The following is an 11,495-nucleotide window of genomic DNA, read 5'->3' on the forward strand; positions in this document are numbered from 1 at the left end:
TTTTCCTTCAATATTCAACATAGTTCCAAATAAGTTCTCAAATATGTTTTTCAAAGTATGCATTACATCAATGTTGTGGTGCAATTTGAGAACTTTCCAATATGGCAACTCAAACAGAATACTCATTTTTGTCCAATTACCTTCCTCAGGTGCACGTTTCTTTTCTTTTTTTCTGGATGCTTTCTAAATTTTTTATTTTTCAAGGGTAGTATCTGGGCTAAAATTTCATTACCAGATAACTCTGTAGGTTTTAAGCTTCTTTCATGCTTGCCATTGAAGTTTGGACTTCTCTTCCATTTGTGATTTTTTGGCAAAAAAATTCTATGATCCGTGTAGCTTATCTTCTCTCTTAATCTGTGTGAGGATGTCCGATCTCTACAATTTGGATATGCTTTATATCTTTTAGTTCTCCATCCTGATAAATCACCATATGCTGGGAAGTCATTTATAGTCCACAGGACTGCTAAATGTAATGTAAAATATTCACCTGTGCTAGAATCAATAGTCACTACAAGAAATTTGGTCATCAGTGACAACATTTCTTAGTGACAACAGAAAAGTTGTCACAGAATGAGATCCTCTACCAACAACTTTGAAAGTCGTCACAAATGTCTCATAGAGCTAACTAATTAGTGACGACTTGTATTTGTCATCACAAACATATTCCCTCTAACAAGATCCAAGAGAGCCGGAGTTATTGGTGAATACTTTTAGTGACGACTTGATGAATATCATCACTATTACTAGCTCTATTTTTTTTGACAACTTTGCAATGTCGTCACTGAAGCTTGTGTACTTTCGTTACTGGCAACTCTCTGTTGTCACTATAATAATGGATAGCTTTAGTGATAATTATATGTTGTTACTAAACTATCTTAGAATTTTTACAACTTTGGCAATATATTAATATTAATATTGATTTGTTTCTAATGAAACTGTTTGACTATCATACAATTTCGAGCCTCTTGATTTTCATATGAATTCGCAATTTGACTAGTTTAGTCAAATTGGTCATATTAATTTGTCAAATAATGACTTGTTAAAGGAAAAAAGACTAAAGAAATTTTGTAGTTAATTTCCCAATACCTGAAAAATGTTAAGCTGTAAGAGTTTGTAAATTGAACTAGTTATTAAAGCAAATAAATCCTAAACTCTTTAGTTAATTAATTAAATCAATTTATTGCTTTAATTATTTATTTTTTAGTCAAAGGAAATAAATTAAATGTGAAGTTTTATGTTTGACTAATAGTAAATGAATTATTTATGAAAAAATATTTTTCCTATCTAATTGATCTTTTTTTAAAAAAACTTTTAATAAGAAAGAGTTGACTTTAAGAACTACGGTATTGCAAAAGGTACTTTTTATGACAAGGTAATTTTTGACAAAAGTCTAATTCACTGCAAAAAGTCATGTTTTATGACAAGTTTCAGGTTATCGTACAATAATTTAAAGCAAGAATAGCCATCAAAATTCGTGCTTCTCAATGTAAAATAATTGAAAATACTACTGTACTATTAGGCTAAAATAATGAAAGAAACATAAATAAGTTGTAGTAATTTCACAATTTCTAGACAATGACGTGAATATTAACACTGGATGAGCTATTTGATATCATGAAAAAGCGAACTATTTGAAGTAGAAAAATGTACATTTACCACTAGTATTAATGCAGCAAATTTCTCATCCTTTATGAATAGTTTCAAAAAAGATAAACAAATAGAAATTAATAATATTATATATTACTAAAATTATACTTCAACTAAAAAGTAAAACTAAAAAACTTTATTTGAAATTTTGCAACTAAACAAGAAAGGGGGGAAGCTAAGGAATTGAAATTTCATTAAAAGTGAGTAAACAAAGAAGAGGCGCGGGTGTACATAAAACACTTAGAAATCGAGACCGGCTCCTAGTACTCTTTCACTATACACTATACGCCCAACACTTAGAACCAAAATGAGTTTCTCCCTCTTCATCTCTTCATCTTTGCCAAACAAAATAGAAGAACTTCTCCTCCTTATATCTGTTGATTGATTATGGCTCTGCAGTGCTGAATCGAAGACTTCCTCTACCACCAACGCTCTACAATAGAAGGTCCGCCCTTTCTCTTTTTTCTCCTGAAATTTTTCCCAAATTTTTTGCCCTAATTAATTTTTTGCTAAAAATTTCTCTCCAATTTTTTTGGGTTTCTTTTGATTTATGGATGGAGTCATCTCCTGATTGTGGAATTTGTTTTGTTGTGGATTTCTACCCTAAAATTTTTTCCCAACTTTTTCTTATACAAGACAAGGGGCTTTAGAGAGATTCGATTGTGGGTACATACCGATTTGTGATGGGCCTAGGAGGGCAAATTTAGTGTTTCATTTTTTGTGTTAGTGGGAATGGAAGAGAATTAGGAGTGATTTTGTGAATTTTTTGGTAGTGAGTGGTTGCATGCGAGGAAACTAGTTGGTAGAATGGTGTTAGGTTAAGAGGGAAATGAAAAATAGTGATTCGGGATTTAATTAAGTGGATAAGTAGCTCAAGATCTAGGTACAAGGTTTGGTGAAAATTTTTGTACTGTCAAAGATATCTTTTGTTTTGTTGAAATTTGGTTAACTGCAATGGGAATTTCACCAATAAACTATTTATTTAGTTGGAGTGTGCTTTCTCCTTCACATTGCCAAAGCGTGTATGGCCCTGTTTCTTGTTTGTTTGATTTGGAGTGGTAATTTTTTCCTATTTCCCAAAAAGCGATCTCATTAAGAAAAAAAGGAAAAAATAGATTTTTGTAAGATGGATTTGATGGTGGGCTTTATGATACTAACTTCAACCATTACCATACCAGTCCTTTGTGTTCCTCCTGTTGTTCTAAACATCTAAATATATAGTCAAATTTGTCACTTCACTTAATAGTTAGGTCAATCTGCATTATGTCTACCATACGAGTCCTTTGTGTTCCTATTACTGCATTATGTCACTTCACTTAAAAGATGTTGGAAATGATACAAGGAAAGGCAATTGCTATAGACCTATGGCTATCCAAACAATATTAAGTGATCATGATAATCTACTGATTCATCTGGGGTCTTATGAACTTAAAAGAATCACTTGAAATAGTCTTGACAATAGGAAAATAGTGGAGCTGATATGGAATTAGTCACATTTTAGTTGGGTCTTAACTTGTATGCCTTGATACAAGAAAAGCTTGAGCACATTAACCTAAAATGGAAAGCCAGTTAAAAGCTTTCACAAGTTAGTTCAATTTAGTATTTACCTACTAGGAGTTTGGCTTGTTATTTGAGATTGATATATAGTGCTGCTGTAATTTCACTGTGGATAATTAACCAACTCAACTTGAATCACTTAAGAATGAGGCATGATGTTTAAGATGAGATGACTTTATAGATAGATACATACATAGTTGTGTCTTATAGGTGGATCATGGAGTTCACCTTTGCATATTCTGAGCGGTGAAAAAATCATCCTTATCTTATTTTTCATTCAATTAATTGAGAGCTTATCAGCTCAATAGCTTTTCACTTAACTATTAGGTACTTTTTAGTCTTAGGAAAGCAAAGTTAATTTGTTACAAGTCTATACCAGAGTAAAGTGATATATGTTAAGTGGCAACTAGAACGGTTATCTATTTATTTAATGTAAATACAGCTTTGAACAGAATTTTTGTAGAAAAGTTGCATTGTAGTATAGACTTTCATGTAATTACGTATGATGCCTGACCTCTGCATAATCAATTAATCCACCGGCTTCTTGTACAGATTGGATCACTGAGTTGAGTAATTCTCTGCAATTAACTTGTCCATTTTCTGCTGTAAATTTAGCTTCAGTCAACGAGCGACTTATGGACAAGGCCTACAAAATACCATGAAGAGCAAAAGGTATTGGTACCAGGACATGCCTTGATTTGGTTTTGACAGATTAAACTAAGCACAAATAAGTTGTGCAATCCATCTATTTACTCTTAATTTCTAAAAAAGTTGTGCAATCCATCTAGCAACTTGTTTGGTCTATTTTGTCTCATTTAATCCTCTAAATGTTCTATTTTTTGCTTGTTAAAAAGACATCTCTGGAGCATAGATTATTTTGATTAGTTGAAATAATCTCTAGAGCATAGTCATCCCTAGTTAATAAAAATCATTTACGACTGGTTAGCTCAAATATAGATTACGCTTGACTAAAGATGATTGTAATGACTATGCTTGACTATCCTTTAATTTTTGAGCAATAATGCTCTATTCAGATTGATAGTTGTAGGTATTGCTAGATCAATCTGCATATGTACAATTTGATGTGAATTAAACTCCCAAAACTTAAATTGTTTGTACTGTGATTATTAGCTTTTGCAGTGATTGAAGCTACGGACATAGGCTCAATGTCTCACTAGGAGATTGCCATATAGCTGCATTTTTTACTTTAAGGTGAGTTAACACGAACTCTCTTTTTTTTCCTTTTTCCTTTGTTTTTGTGATCACATGCGCACTTAATTGGAAATGACTATCCAATCTCAGCAGCAACTGATGGAAACACTTGTGAGCCAACAAACTTAGATGCAGAAACAGCAGAATGAAATGCAGAGCCTGCTTAAATCTCTAAACACAACTAGAAGCTAGGCAGCAAGGTAATGAGAGCACATATGCTCGAAATTCATGGCAAAACCTTTTTCTGACCATACTTTTAATAAGGTAGATTTGTAATAGTACAAATCAAGTGCAATATGAATCATGGACATAATTTTCTGCCCAATTGACTTAATGAGGGCATTTATATAGATGGTTTAATTTTGGGTAGTAAGCTAATTTAAAATAACCTTTTACGGGTTGAAGAATGAACTTAATCAAGTTATTGTAGCACAGCAATTTGCAGCGAATCATTGTTTTATGTTATCCATGGCTAATTTTTATAAGTAACAATCCTTCGTCTTCAGTAGAACATATAGAATATAAATAAGTTATTGACATTACTAATACTTTAATAGCTAACTTTTGAGTTCATTTGGGATATTGTTCTTGTTATGACAATTAATCACCTTCTTTATTCTTTTCCTTACTAATTTCCTACTCATTATTTGAGTTTGTGATAAGTAAATCTAAGATTTTTTCCTTTTCAAAATGCTTGTTACTTACTATTGTTATACTACTTTACGCAGACAAATGCTACTATGTCAGATTTTGTCAAAATTCACAGCTACTAAGTGGACTCAAGAAGGATGAAGATAAAGCTGCTTTTTTGGCTCGTGAAGTGTTTTGGAAGTTTTTATGACTTTTGAGGCTCGGATGCTTTTTGTAAACTTGATTGACTTTGCATGAACAATTTGGGTTACACAGTACCACTTCTATTGTAGTATTTGTAGGATGACATTGAACTTAAACATTATATTTTGGTCCTTTGTAGCATAATGGATGCTTTTAGCTATTAATTAGCAGGCCTTTTATGGTTCTTTTGATTTGATGAATTGTTGGATTCCTTTTTAGTATAATGGATGCTTTTAGATATTAACTAGCAGGCCTTATATGGTTCTAATTTGATGTATTGTTGGATTGGTTGCTTTTAGGACAATCGTTTGTATCAGGTTTCATAGTGACAATATATTGTTACTAATCAGATTTCTCCACTAACAACAAAAAGTTGTCACTAAATAGGGTGTATAACAAAAAGGTATATAGTGATGATAAATGTTGTCAGTAAAGAGCCATTTTTAGTGACGACTCTAAAGAGTTGTGAGTAACCAATCAATACCAACGGCAACTATGAAAAGGATTTTACTGACGACACTACTACGAGCATCATTGATAAGGTGAAATGTCGTCACTATATATGTATTTATTATTGACAAAAAATATTGTCACTAATGAATAACATTTACTGACGACATTTAATGTTGTGACTGTGTACCTTTACCGACAGAGATTCACTGACGACTTTGTGACAACTAAAATGTTGTCAATAAAACACGTTAGTGACGACTTTTACATTTTCTGTGATAATAATCAGTTGTCACTGATGACCAAATTTCTTGTAGTGAGTTTTAATTCTAGTTGCCCAGAGTTCACTAAGTTCATCAACCAATGGCCGCATATACACATATGTCTTTTCCTGGAGATCTAGGTCCAGGAATAAGTAATGGCATCATAAAGTATTCATCTCTCACACACTGCCAAGGTGGAAGATTGTAAGGCATGACAATAACAGGCCATGTCCAAAAGGATTAAAACCATCGGTTGCTAATCCAAGTCAAACATTACGAGAATCTTCTGCAAACCAAGGGAATTGCCTATCTATATGCTTCCATGCCTCAGAATCAGATGTATGTCTCATAGTGTTCTCCTCCATAATATGTTTCTCTTTATGCTAGTTCATGTCTGATGTTGTCTGCTTTGACATGTATAACCTCTGTAATCTCAATTTCAATGGAAAGTGCCGTAGAATCTTGTGAGGAATCTGTCTTTTCCCGTCATTAGTTTTCCATCTTGACTCTAGGCATACTGGACATTCTTGCTTGTCTTTGTGCTCCTTCCAAAATATACAGTCATTTTTGCAAGCAAGGATTCGTACACATCCCAAACCTATGTCATCTAAAATTTTTCTAATTTCATAATAATTGACAAGAAACCTTTCACCTTTTGGTAACATTTCTTTTAGCACTTCAACAAGCATATTCCATGATTTGTTACTCCATCTATGTAGTAACTTCACATGCAACAATTTCAAAAGTGAAGACAATAGTGACAGCTTACAACTAGGGTATAACTCATCTTGTGCGTCTTTGAGTAGCCTATTAAATTGACCAATCTCATCTTCTTGGGCTGTGTCAACTTCAGGAGTATATTCTGGACCAACAGGTCTAGTTTCAAAAATAGTAATCCTCTACCTGTCTTCTAACATTTGTTGAACCTCATCTTGCTCATTTATAGTTTTATGCTCAATTATGTCATTCTCCAAATCATCCTTATCATCGTCATTGTCCTAATCACTATCTAAAGATTCCCCATGATGTACCCAAAATGTGTATGATTTGTCAATTCCTGGGTACTTTAATTGTGATTTAACTTCACGGAGAGTCCCCCATTTTGAATTCATGCAATGTTTGCAAGGACAAGGAATCATGCCTTCATCTCCTGTATGTTGCTTAGGAAATTCTATGAAATCATTGATACCATCTAAATACTCCTTAGAATGACCATTTGCTGAGTTCATCCAACTCTTATCCAATAAATATAACCTAAAAAATATAACAAAATTGAGATATTGTATAAATTGTATGATGGTTGAAATCAATTGAAATCAGCATTTTAAGGTTCAATCAATGGCATAGGAAATTCTCAAAAGAAATGTTATTAAGAGGCATAGGAAAACTCAAAATCTGATCCACAAAGGTCTCTTGAAACTTAAATAAACAAAGTGTTTCGCAGTGATCTTGTTCAACTGCATATACTGGTTCAAAACATACAGCAAAATTCATCCCTTGATATATATTGGTTCAAAAGTAATTCTCTTATTTATTTATTTTCACCATGATTCAAGTAACTGATCACCAATGATAAGTTCAAAAGTGTGAACCACAGATTACTCACGGAAAAAGAAGGCCCGAGATGTATCAATAAGTTATATGTTTTATCATATGCATGTCACTTGCTACTGTAATCAAATCTTGTTGATTACAATAACTTGTTTCCTCTGAAAAGTTCTATCAATAACTTGTTCCCTCTACTGCGTAATTAGCAAGAAAATCCAACAGTAAAACACGAACCAAGAACAATAAAGATCAATATCTGCTACATTGATTTGAATTTACAAAAGTAGAAATATGTTTATTATAGCGAAACATCAAACCAATATCATTAGCTTATGGGTACAGGAACAAATGGCTTATAATTCGGTGGCTTATCACTTATTTGGCAAGGTTATCATAGCAAATTAATCACTATAGCCCAAGCCTAGTTCAACGTTGAAACCATAAAGATATAAAATTTATCTCACTTAAGTTAAAAAAAAAAAAAGTTGAAGGAAGTGACACAAATTATATACTTATGCAAGAATTATTTTGTATTTTAGGGACTAAAGTAAGACTAGTTTTATATTTTGGAGTCTAAAATTATATATGAATTTAACTTTATGGATTAATTTGAGATGAATTTTATACATTAAGAACTAAATGTCCCACTTTATTACAAGTAATTTCCTATTATTTTGTAATATTAGTCGTATTTAGATCGTGGTAATGAAGTTGGAGGGGTCAAATTGAATTTTATTATTTGACATTTTAACATTTAGTAGAAGAAAATTTCTAGACAAAAATAGTTGCCTTACTCACCAACATAATTAAAGAAATTTTAATGAGTAATAATCCACAATAATGAAGAGTGAATACAATCACAAATTATTAATACTCAGTTAAACCACAACATTATCAATGTTGTCGTTGGCCTCTGTTGTGGTGAAATGTCAAACTAGCACTACAAGAAAATTGTGTTTCTGTGACAGGCGAAAGTCGTCACTAAAAATTCAGAAGTTGTCACAAAAAAAGTCAGTGACGACTTTTACTGCTGTCACAGAGCTGTCACTAGTTCTATGTCACAAAAGGGGGTCCATGTGACGACTGTTGAAAGTCGTCACAAACGATTTCTGTTTTGTGATGACTCTTGTCGTCACTCATTGTTGTACATTGTGTGACGACTTTTATTGTCACTAAGCTGGCTAAATTCTTGTCATAGTCAACCCTTGGAGTTGTCACATTATGCTTCCGTTCAGTGACGACTTTTGTTGTCATTGTTTTCCATCCATAAAAAGTGACGACTTCCTGGTGTCACTAGTGAAACTTGTTGGCAGTGACAACTTTTTTATTGTCATTTATTTTTTTTGTAAAAAGCAATAATCTAATGTTAATTACGCAACATAGCTGCCAACAATCACAAAACGTTCATTCAGTAGCAAGGAAAAAAAAAGCCAACATACGAAAAGAAAGCCAATATTCATTTCCAATAGAAGATCAACCCAAATACATATATATATAAATGTTGCCTCAAATGAGTCATAAACCATGCACCATCCAAAATAAGCCATTCAGTTACAATACTAGTGATTTCCCATCGACAATAGAGAGTAGTAAAGTTCTATACAAAAATATGAGCACGATTCCCATCTAGAACAAAGCATGAGCATGATAGGCCTTGTAGTCTTCAAATCAAAAACCATCTTCACAGCAATGACTGGCTTCTTCTTCTTGGGAATCGTGTTAGAACCTACACGTTACCAAAATTGAAGCAATGAGCACTGGTGTTAAAACTGGAACTACACTTCTAGATAGGCACCATATTATAAAAACTAATGTCACTCTAATTTGAAATTATAGCAATCTAAGTAAATTGCTTAACATAAAAATAAAGTGAAATTATAGCAAATAAGACATTGAATGTATATTCTGTGAAATATAGAATAACAATACAAACACAATAAATATCTGCATGTTCACAAATATATATGCAATAACAATAACAATAACAACAATAAAATCCTAAAATCATTGAGAGCCTAGATGATCGTGAACCACACAGTATATCAAGAAAAAAAACACACACACACACACACACACAATCACAGGTGCCTCTTTTTCCTTAGCACAAAAAAAAATTCTGATACAGAAAAATTTAGATGAGTTCGACAAAGAAAAAAGTGGAATACATCCCAACATTCAAACACCTTTGCTTTAAAAACACTAAAGTTTTGGTTGCAACATCCAGCACCTCAATGGCTGTAATTAAACATGAACAAGATTTCAAGCACCTAAATCAGCCTCAAGCAACTCAATTGCATTAAACAGGAATCAGATTTGGTGGAACCAGATTTCAAGTGCCATCAAGCAACCCAATTGTATTAAAAATGAATCTCTATTTTGTAGAACCAGAATTCAAGTGCCTCAATTGTAATAACTATGAAGAGCAAACAATTTATTTATACCTGACACAGAAGTTGCTTATTTGCGCAAGTCTTTCAGCTGGTTAGCTAACTCATCATACAGGCTTCTTGTTTCTGTTTGTTGCTGTTGCAAGGTCTTAATCAACTCTTGCTGAGCAGTGAATTGTTGAGTTACTTCTGTAGCTCATTTTTCTGTTTCATCTGCTCTTTTTCGGCTGTCCTCAATCTCATGCCTCCAGCGTTCTACCTCAGCAGCTTGCTTCTTGGTTGCACTACGACCGCGGATGTGTCCAGGTATGTAACCAAGTTCTTGCTCGCATATTTCCTTGCTAGTCATTGAAGTTGTAGCCTGCAATTCCCTCATTTTGTCCTAGACAAGTAAAAAATATGATCATTATGTAGCTGGAATGGATGTCAATAATTTAAAAATCCATTATCCAAGTGAAACAGCTCACCAAGGTCTCTTTTGCTTTGTCATTTACCAGCCCCCCGACTTCTTTGACTTTCGACTTAACTCAAACATGTCTATCTCTGAAAGCTCGACATCTTCTTTCCTTTTCTGTCTAAATTTTCAATTTTTTCATTTTCAGTCATATGAAAAAAAGGATGTACATGTACAAGTGTTGGCTGGGTTTCAGATTACCTTTTCCTCAACAACTCTTGCAAGCGATTTTGTGCCAATAGTAGTGTGGCAGTCATTTTTGGCACGATTTTGCTTGTTACGTTCACTAATTTTCTGCCACAAATTAGTGAAAATTTTAACTGACAAAGATTAGCAAATTTGTGAAGTGAAATCTGAAATTTAATAAAAGGATAGGTTATTTTGACAAGCTAACCTTAAATTCATCATTTTCAAAGTAGTTGACCAGCCACTTCCAATCTTCTTCACTCACACCTTCAGGAACTTGCCTCAATGCTTCTTGCCTTGATTCAAAACTCTGGAAATACTTGTGAAGCCGATATCGATGGTTTCGATATTGTGTGTTTAACTGCCTATTAATAGCAGTTTTTGAGGTGATGTGCTCTGGAAATCGAAAGTCATCCTACAATAACAGTGCAATCTACTTAAAACCAAGCAAATCTATGTGAAAATGACATATTAAATCTAAGGAAGATTTGAGTGCAAAAGTAGTGCAAATCTAAAGCAGTAAAATCTCTCATACTTTCTGGATGAAATTAGAGTATTAGCAGGTCAACAAATACCGTAACCGTGCTGTATATGCCTTCTCGGTCACCGGGATTGAGATGGGATCACTTTGGAACATTAAGCCTAGCAGCCTTCCTAACAACACAACCCCCTTCTGTGATGAAGTATTGAGAATCCTTCCCAACAATCCGTCGAATACAATCATCAATTTCAATGGTGAGCGTCTCATTAGCCTCCTTTTTTTGTGATAATGATAGATTTCGTGTACGTCCTCTTCTTCTTGCTGACAGCAGCATAGCTATTAACAAATATCAGTCCATACATTACTTTGACCACATTAACAAAGTCAGTCATGAAATAGAAACTTGGTTTTTAATTTCAGCCGTGAAAATGAAGTCTAACTTACCATTTTCTTGCTTATCCGAAACTGGAATAGTC

The 11,495-nt window shown here is 33.3% G+C and overlaps 3 long non-coding RNA genes across 4 annotated transcripts; 1 reads left to right on the top strand and 2 right to left on the bottom strand.

Annotated features, from left to right (window-relative positions):
- Positions 1-1,899: 1,899 nt before the first annotated feature.
- On the top strand, positions 1,900-5,450 carry LOC140020999 (uncharacterized). 2 transcript variants are annotated; one of them, XR_011824958.1, is made up of 5 exons: positions 1,900-2,092; positions 3,757-3,876; positions 4,336-4,416; positions 4,507-4,616; positions 5,145-5,450. It is a non-coding gene; the product is annotated as an uncharacterized lncRNA (long non-coding RNA). The 2 variants fall into 2 exon arrangements; XR_011824959.1 differs by having other exon boundaries at positions 4,510-4,616.
- Positions 5,451-8,979: 3,529 nt separating this feature from the next.
- Positions 8,980-10,591, bottom strand: LOC113719576 (uncharacterized). Its single transcript, XR_003454923.2, has 4 exons — positions 10,554-10,591; positions 10,366-10,469; positions 9,953-10,280; positions 8,980-9,237 (listed from the first exon to the last, which is right to left on the bottom strand). It is a non-coding gene; the product is annotated as an uncharacterized lncRNA (long non-coding RNA).
- A 215-nt stretch (positions 10,592-10,806) lies between these two features.
- On the bottom strand, positions 10,807-11,241 carry LOC140021602 (uncharacterized). Its single transcript, XR_011825493.1, has 2 exons — positions 11,114-11,241; positions 10,807-10,953 (listed from the first exon to the last, which is right to left on the bottom strand). It is a non-coding gene; the product is annotated as an uncharacterized lncRNA (long non-coding RNA).
- Between the last annotated feature and the right edge of the window lie 254 nt (positions 11,242-11,495).

Source organism: Coffea arabica, chromosome 11e (genome assembly GCF_036785885.1).
Source record: "Coffea arabica cultivar ET-39 chromosome 11e, Coffea Arabica ET-39 HiFi, whole genome shotgun sequence".
In the NCBI taxonomy this organism is placed as follows: Eukaryota; Viridiplantae; Streptophyta; class Magnoliopsida; order Gentianales; family Rubiaceae; genus Coffea; species Coffea arabica.